This window comes from Macaca nemestrina, chromosome 1 (genome assembly GCF_043159975.1).
Source record: "Macaca nemestrina isolate mMacNem1 chromosome 1, mMacNem.hap1, whole genome shotgun sequence".
In the NCBI taxonomy this organism is placed as follows: Eukaryota; Metazoa; Chordata; class Mammalia; order Primates; family Cercopithecidae; genus Macaca; species Macaca nemestrina.
Genome location: NC_092125.1, coordinates 68,438,114 through 68,445,941, shown reverse-complemented (window position 1 = coordinate 68,445,941; position 7,828 = coordinate 68,438,114). Strand labels below are relative to the sequence as shown.

Here is a 7,828-nt window from a genome sequence, read left to right as displayed (position 1 = left end):
CATTTTGAGATGGATTCTTGCTCTGTCACCCAGGCTGGAGTGCAGTGGCACGATCTCGGCTCACTGCAACCTCCGCCTCAGGTTCAAGCGATTCTCCTGCCTCAGCCTCCTGAGTAGCTGCAGTTATAGGTGTGCACCACCACCCCAGGCTAATTTTTGAATTTTTAGTAGAGGCAGGGTTTCACCATGTTGATCAGGCTGGTCTTGAACTCCTGACCTCGTGATCCACCCGCCTTGGCCTCCTAAAGTGCTAGGATTACAGGTGTGAGCCACTGTGCCTGGCTTTTTTTTTTTGACCTTCCCACCTCAGCCTCCCAAAGTGCTGGCATTACAGGTGTGAGCCACCACACCCAGACAAGATTCTTTCTCAGGATTGTTATAGCTATTCTGGGTCCTCTGCAAATCCATATGAATTTGAGAATTAGTTTGTCAATTTCTACAAATAAACAGTTGTTCAAATACAATAGATTATCCTTTTTCTTACCAGATATTTGTAGATTTTCTTTAATAGATATTTCTTCATTTGCTGTATGCCCTTAGGCACGTTTCCAGAGCCTCTAAGTGTTTGGGGTTTTAAAAAATGATTTTCATCAATTTCACTGGAGCTTCCCAAATCATCATACCAGAAATCAATCTCTTTAACAAAGGATCACACACGCGCGTGCGCGCGCACACACACGAACTCCTACAACTCAATAGCAAAGGGAAAAATAACCCCATGTTGAAGATGACAAGAAACAACCAGATCTCTAATACATGGCTGATAAAAGTGCAAATAGAATAAGCACTTTGGAAAACTGTTTGGCAGTTTCTTAAAACTTAAATGTTTCACCTATTCTATCACTCAGCAATTAGACTCCTAGGTATTTAGGCAACAGAAATTAGAGTTGTAGCCACAAAAAGACTGGTATAATAATGCTCACAATGACTTTATTCCTAATAGCCTGGAAATAACACAAATGTTCATCAATTTAAAAATGCATGGCTGGTAGTGGTGGTGCACACAGTAATCCCAGCACTTTGGGAGGCTGAGGCAGGTGGATCACCTGAGGTCAGGAGTTTAAGACCAGCCTGACCAACATGGTGAAACCTCGTCTCTACTAATGATACAAAAATTATCTGGATGTGGTGGTGCATGCCTGTAATCCCAGGTACTTGTGAGGCTGAGGCAGGAGAATTGCTTGAACCTGGAAGGCAGAGGTTGCAGTGAGCTGAGATCACACCATTGCACTCCAGCCTGGATGACAAGAGTGAAACTCCATCTCCAAAAAATAAAACAAAATTTAAAAATTAATGCATAAGAAGAAAACATAATGTATGCATCCAATAGAATACTACTCAACAATAAACAGGAATGAGCTACTGATACATGCAGCAACGTGGGCTTTGAAGTCAGGCAACCAAATTGCAGTATGACCATGGGCCAATTACTTGGTCTCTGTTATCTTTTCTGTAATGGGATTGTTGTGGGTTGACTCGTATTCCCCAGAAATTTATGTGTTATGGCCCTGTCCCCCAGTACCTTAGAATGGCACCATTTGGAGACAGGGTCTTTAAAAGGGTCATTTAAAATGAGATCATATGGGTAGGCCCTAATCCAATATGACATGTGTCCTTATAAGAAAAGGAGATCAGGACACAGACACTGTCTCAGTCCATTTGGGCTGCTATAGCAAAATACCACAAACTAGGTGGCTTATAGAGACCAGATATTTATTTCCCACAGTTCTGTAGGGTAGGAAGTCCATGATCATGTCTGCAGAAAATTCAGTGTCTGGTGAGGTCCCTTTCATCATAGATGGCACCTTCTTGCTGTGTCCTCATATGGTGGAAGGGATGGGTTTTTTTGTATAAGGACACTAATTCCATTCATGAGGGCTCTGCCCTCGTGACCTAATCACCTCCTAGAAGCCCTACCTCCTAATACCATCACACTGGGGATTAGGATAGGAACATGAATTTGGGGGGAACACAAACATTCAGAGCATAGCAGACACAGAGAGAGAAAATCATATGAAGATACAAAGAGGAGAAGGCCATCCACAGCCCAAGAAGAGAGACGTCAGAAGAATCTAACCCTGCTGACACCATTTATTTATTTATTTATTTATTTATTTATTTATTTATTTATATTTATTGAGACAGGGTCTCACTCTGTCAGCTCACTGCAACCTCCACCTCCGAGGATCAAGTGATCCTCCTGCCTCAGCCTCCCGAGTAGCTGGAACTACAGGCGCTTGCAACCACACTGGACTAATTTTTGTGTTTTTAGGAGAGATGCGTTTTCACTATTTGCCAGACTGGTCTTGAACCCCTGGGCTCAAGTGAATTCACCCACCTCAGCCTTTCAAAGTGCAGGAATTACAGGCATGAGCCACTGCACTCTGCCTTGTTTAATTAGTTATTTTAAGATGGAGTTTCACTCTGTTGCCCAGGCTGGAATACAGTGGTGTGATCATAGCTCACTGTGGCCTCGAACTCCTGGGCTCAAGTGATCCTCCCACTTCAGCCTCCCAAGTAGCTGGGACTACAGGTGCAGACCGCCACACCTAGACAATTTTTAAAATGTTTTTGTAGAGACAGGGTCTCCCTTTGCTGCCCAGGCTGGTCTCAAATTCCCGGGCTCAAATGATCTCCCCGCCTTGGCCTCCCAAAGTGCTGAAATTACAGGTGTGAGCCGCCATGCCTGGCTCTTACTGACAACTTGTTCTCAAACTTCTAGCCTCCAGAATTGTGAGAAATACATTTCTGTTGTTTAATCCACCCAGTTTGTGGTACTGTGTTGTGGTAGCCCTAACAAACTACTACAGGGATCATAATTCCTATGGACGAAACTGTGGGAAGGATGACTTGAGAAAACATGAAAATCACCAATCATAGTGCTTAGAACATCGTGAATGCCCAGCAATACTATTCCTTTTGAGGATGTAAATTGCCAGGCAATGTGTAAAGAGGCCTGTGGTGTGTGTCAATACACATAAAGCTGGGAAACTATGTGCATATGTATGTGAGCACGTGTGTGTGTGTCCACATGTATATGTAGTTTTGCACGTTAAATGGAGTATGTCAGTCACATTCATATATCTCACAGTGAAGCCTGGAGCAGAAGGTGAGCTTTCTGAGGGCAGGACCCCAGCCTGGGTAATCTTATAAAGCAATAGGACAGAGGGCCAAATCCAGCCCTCTGCCTATTTAGTTAAATGAAGTTTTATTGAAGTACAGCTACACATGTTGGTCCACATATTGTATCTAACTGCTTTAGTGCTACAATGGCAGAGCTGAATAGTCTTGACAGAGATTGTGTGGATCACAAAACCTAAAATATTTACTATCTGGCTCTTGAAAACACAGTTTGCTGCCCTTGTTATAGAGTCCAATGTAATAAAGATTAAATAAATTATTCTTTCTCTTTCCTTTTCCTCCTTCTTGTTATGGAAGGAGACTAAGAAAAAGAAAAACAAATGAAAAATGAACATGAAAGTTACATTTTTTTTTTGAGACGGTGTCTGGCTCTGTTGTCCAGTCTGGAATGCAGTGGTGCCATCTCAGCTCACTGCAATACCCGCCTCCCTGGCTCAAGGAATCCTCTCACCTCAGCCTCCCAAGTAGTTGGGACTACGGGCATGTGCCATCATGCCTGGTTAATCTTTGTGTTTTTGGTAGAGATGGGTTTCACCATGTTGCCCAGGCTGGTCTCGAACTCCTGGACTGTCTTGAACTCCTAGACTCAAGTGATCCTTCTGCCTCAGCCTCCCAAAGTGCTAGGATTACAGGCATGAGCCTAGCATTGCAGTGAGCGGAGATAATTTGGCTGCGCTCAGCTGTAAGTTACTTTAGATTGATTTTGTCTAACTTCTTTATGGTTATGAGGAAACTGTAGTCTAATACAGTTCTGTCTCAATCTCCTCATCTGTAAAATAGAGATATTTTGAGTTGTAAATGTGCTAATACAGTCATGTACCACATAAAGAATGATGTTTTGGTCAAGGAAAGGCCACATATATGGTGGTGGTCCCATAAGATTATAATGGAGATGAAAAATTCCTATCACTTAGTGACATGGTAGCCTATGTAACATTGTAGCACAATGCATTACTCATGTGCTGGTATAAACAAACCTACTCGTGTAAAAGCATACAATTATGTACAATGCATAATAACTGATAATGATAATAAACAACTATGCTACTGGTTTATGTATTTACTATACTATTTATCATTATTTTAGAGTATGCTCCTTATACTTATTTAAAAATAGCTAACTATAAAACAGCCTTAGGGAGTTCCTTCAGGAGGTATTACAGAAGAAGGCATTGTTATTGTAGGAGACGACAACTGTTGCCCCCAAAGACCTTCCAACGGGGCCGGCGCGGTGGCTCACGCCTATAATCCTAGCACTTCGGGAGGCCAAGGTGGGTGGATCGCTTGAGCCCAGGAGTTTGAGACCAGCCTGAGCATCATGGTGAGACCCCTTTCTCTACAAACTACACAAAAATAAGGCCAGTGTGGTGACACAGGCCTGTAGTCCCAGCTACTTGGTAGGTTGTGGTGGGAGGATTGCCTGAGCCCGGGAGGCAGAGGTTGCAGTGAGCCAAGATCGTACCACTGCACTCCAGCCTGGACAACAGAGCAAAACCCTGTCTCAAAACAAACAAACAAACAAAACAAAACAGAAACAAGAACAAGAAACTTTTCAGTTGGACAAGATGTGGACGTGGTTCTCTACATGATGTTCTTGACCCCGTGTAGGCCTAGGCTAATGTGTATGTCTGTGTCTTAGTTTTTAACAAAAAAGTTATATAAAAATGGAAAAAAGCATATAGAATAATGACATAAGGAAAGAAATAGTTTTGTATAGCTGTACAATGTGTGTTTTAAGTGTTAATACAAAGGAGTCAAAACGTTTTTTAAATTTTTCAAAGCTTATTAGGTAAAAAAGTTACAGTAAGCTAAGGTTAATTTATTATTGAAGAAAGAAAAATTTATTTATAAATTTATTGCAACCTAGGTGTAGAGAGCTTATGAAGTCTATGGTAGTGCACAATAGTGTCTTAGGCCCTCACATTCACTCACCACTCACTCACTGACTCACCCAGAGCAACTTCCAGTCCTGCAAGCTTCTTTCCCAGAGAATGCCCTGTACAGGTCTACCATCTTTTATCTTTTATACTGTATTTTTACTGTACCTTTTCTATGTTTAGATAAGTTTACATACAAAAAAATCTTACCGTTGCCTATGGTATTCTAGAACTTACCACTGCCTGTTACAATTGCCTGTGGTATTCCGTACAGTAACATTCTGTACAGGTTTGTAGCCTAAGAGAGATAGACTATACCCTGCAGCCTAGGTAGGCTCTACCGTCTAGTTTTGTGCAAGTACACTCTATGATGTTTACACAATGGTGACATCACCTAACAATGAAATTACCTAATGACACATTTCTCGGAACATATCCCCTTTGTTAAACAATGCAGGACTGTACACATATAAGCAATTAGAACAGTGTCTGGCACAAAGTTTTGCTATTATTCGTATCATCGTTAACTTCTCTTCCTTATGAACATCTGAAAAACCCCTATCTTTTTTGGTTTATATTAACGTATACACAATTCATGTCCTTCCCTGCAGAGAACATGAGAGAATGAGGGCAAAGGGGGAATCAAAGTTGGAAAGGCAGAAACAAGCAACCCAAGGCGCCTGCTTGGCAGCAAACGACTCCCCAGGTAAGCCCTAGCCAGCCCCCATCCCCACCCCCAGCTGGCCTGTGCTAATAGAATTCAGAAGGTAACACAATCCTCAGGCTCTGAATTCTTAGAGGCTCCTGGCCAGGGGCTATGGGAGCTGGCAGGAGGCCGGGAGGCTGAGGGCTGTGATAAAGATCAAGTGCCCACAGCCCACCCGTCTCTTCCACCCCACCCGGGGCTGCCTCCTGAAGCCTGGCCTCAATGCAGGTTTGCAGATTTTCTCTAACTGGCTGTCTGGCTTCCTGGAGAGAAAGTGTTCAAGCCCAGAGAGCCTCAGGAATGAGAGTCTAATCAGACCCATGTGTGGAGAAAACCTCTAGTCCTTTTTCTTAGTTCTTGCTGCTTTTGTCCCCACCTGGGAAAAGACAGTAGCCCAATAGGGGAAGGCCTTTCCTATGGGGGGAAAGCTTGTGGTCAGGGTCCCCCTTCCGGCCCACCCCCAACATTTTCCCCTATGGCTGGGGCTTAGAGCCCAGTCTGTCACCCTGCAGGGGAATGTGGATCCAGACAGGGCTTTTGCTCCTCCACCCACCCCAGGACCAACCACAGTGAAAGTAACCACTGAAACACAAGATAATTGGGACCCCTGGGTGTCAAACAAGAAGGAGGGTAGAAAACACACAGAAGGCTAGAGACATGGTCCTTTTGGAGCCTCAGCCCCTGCCTAAGCTCCCTGTCTGAGGCAAAAACATGAGGCGCCCACAGGACACAAGAGAAATAAGACAGAAACTTTTTTTTTTTTTTTAAACTCGGTACCTCAATTGGATGCAAAGAGACAGAAACTTATGATCAAAAATTTTTTGACTCTTACAGGATCCAAATTCCCAGCAAAGCACAAACAACCATGGCAAGAAACTGCCTGGAGTGCCTTCTGTCACCTTGTCACCAAGATCAGCAGTCAGCACTTCTGAATGCGTCTCGTCTACACCATGTACTATATAGGCACCTCTACATACCGTCCATTCTCATTACTTAGGGTACTTATACCCTACAAAATCACTGCAAACCTCGAACCTCTGGTCAGAACATTTTCATTAACCAATCAATACATAGCCTTGTTTTATGTGTTTCTATGAAGTATGTATCATTAATTAATTAACATTGAACTCACAGCCCACAACACTATCATTTCAGCCTGAACAAAGCTTATCTAACACACTTCTTTACTCCACAAATCTCAGCACAGTCTTTTCATGCTTAGGAGCGGGAGACACCACTTCAGCACTATGCTTGGGGACCATTTTAAACAGTGAAATCACCAAGAAAAAGCACAAAAAAATGCCAAAACCATGGCACTAAATAGACTGCAAAAGGGGCACTTGTTTACAGCATGAGGGCTGAAAGAAGAAGGAAGAGCATGCCTTGTCCAGCCTCAGCTGGGAACATGATTCGAATTTCTGCTGCTCTGTGCGTGTCTGCAAATGACCCCAAAAACACTGTAAATATTGATTTGAGGGTTACAAATACATTTTAGTGAGTAGACAAATTTGTAAATACAGAAGTCACAACTAACAGGACCAACTGTATATTATCCTGTTTATTTCTCCTAGCAATTCTATGTGGTGGGTATTTATTATTATTATTTGTAGAGATAGAGTCTTGCTTTGTCCCCTAGGCTGGTCTCAAACTCCTGGGTTCAAGCAATCCTCCCTCCTCAGCCTCCCAAAGTGCTGGGATTACAGGTGTGAGCCGCCACGTCCAGCCTGTGGTGGGTATTACTATTCCCATTTTAAAGATTAGAAAACTTGGGAGCTGGACACGGTGGCTTATGTCTGCAATCCCAGCTACTCAGGAGGCTGAGCAGAAGGATGCCTTTAGCCTAGGAGTTTGAGGCTGCAGTGAGTCCACCACTGTAGTCCAGCCAAGGTAACACAGTGAGACTCAGTTTCTAAAAAAAAAAAAAAAAGGTTGGAAAACGGAGGCTCAGAGGGGCTTATGTGATTTGTACAAGGTGGTGTGGCTAACAAGTGGCATTTGTATGTCTCCCACATCAAGCTTAAGACCTTTCACCTGGAGAAGACTCTACCAGAGAAGATCATCCCGCCTCAGTCAATCTTTTATTCTGTATCTATTTGCCATACAT

The 7,828-nt window shown here is 43.2% G+C and overlaps 1 long non-coding RNA gene across 1 annotated transcript; it reads left to right on the top strand.

Annotated features, from left to right (window-relative positions):
- The first annotated feature begins 5,377 nt into the window (after positions 1-5,377).
- On the top strand, positions 5,378-6,816 carry LOC105484914 (uncharacterized). Its single transcript, XR_989297.2, has 2 exons — positions 5,378-5,724; positions 6,559-6,816. It is a non-coding gene; the product is annotated as an uncharacterized lncRNA (long non-coding RNA).
- Positions 6,817-7,828: the final 1,012 nt, after the last annotated feature.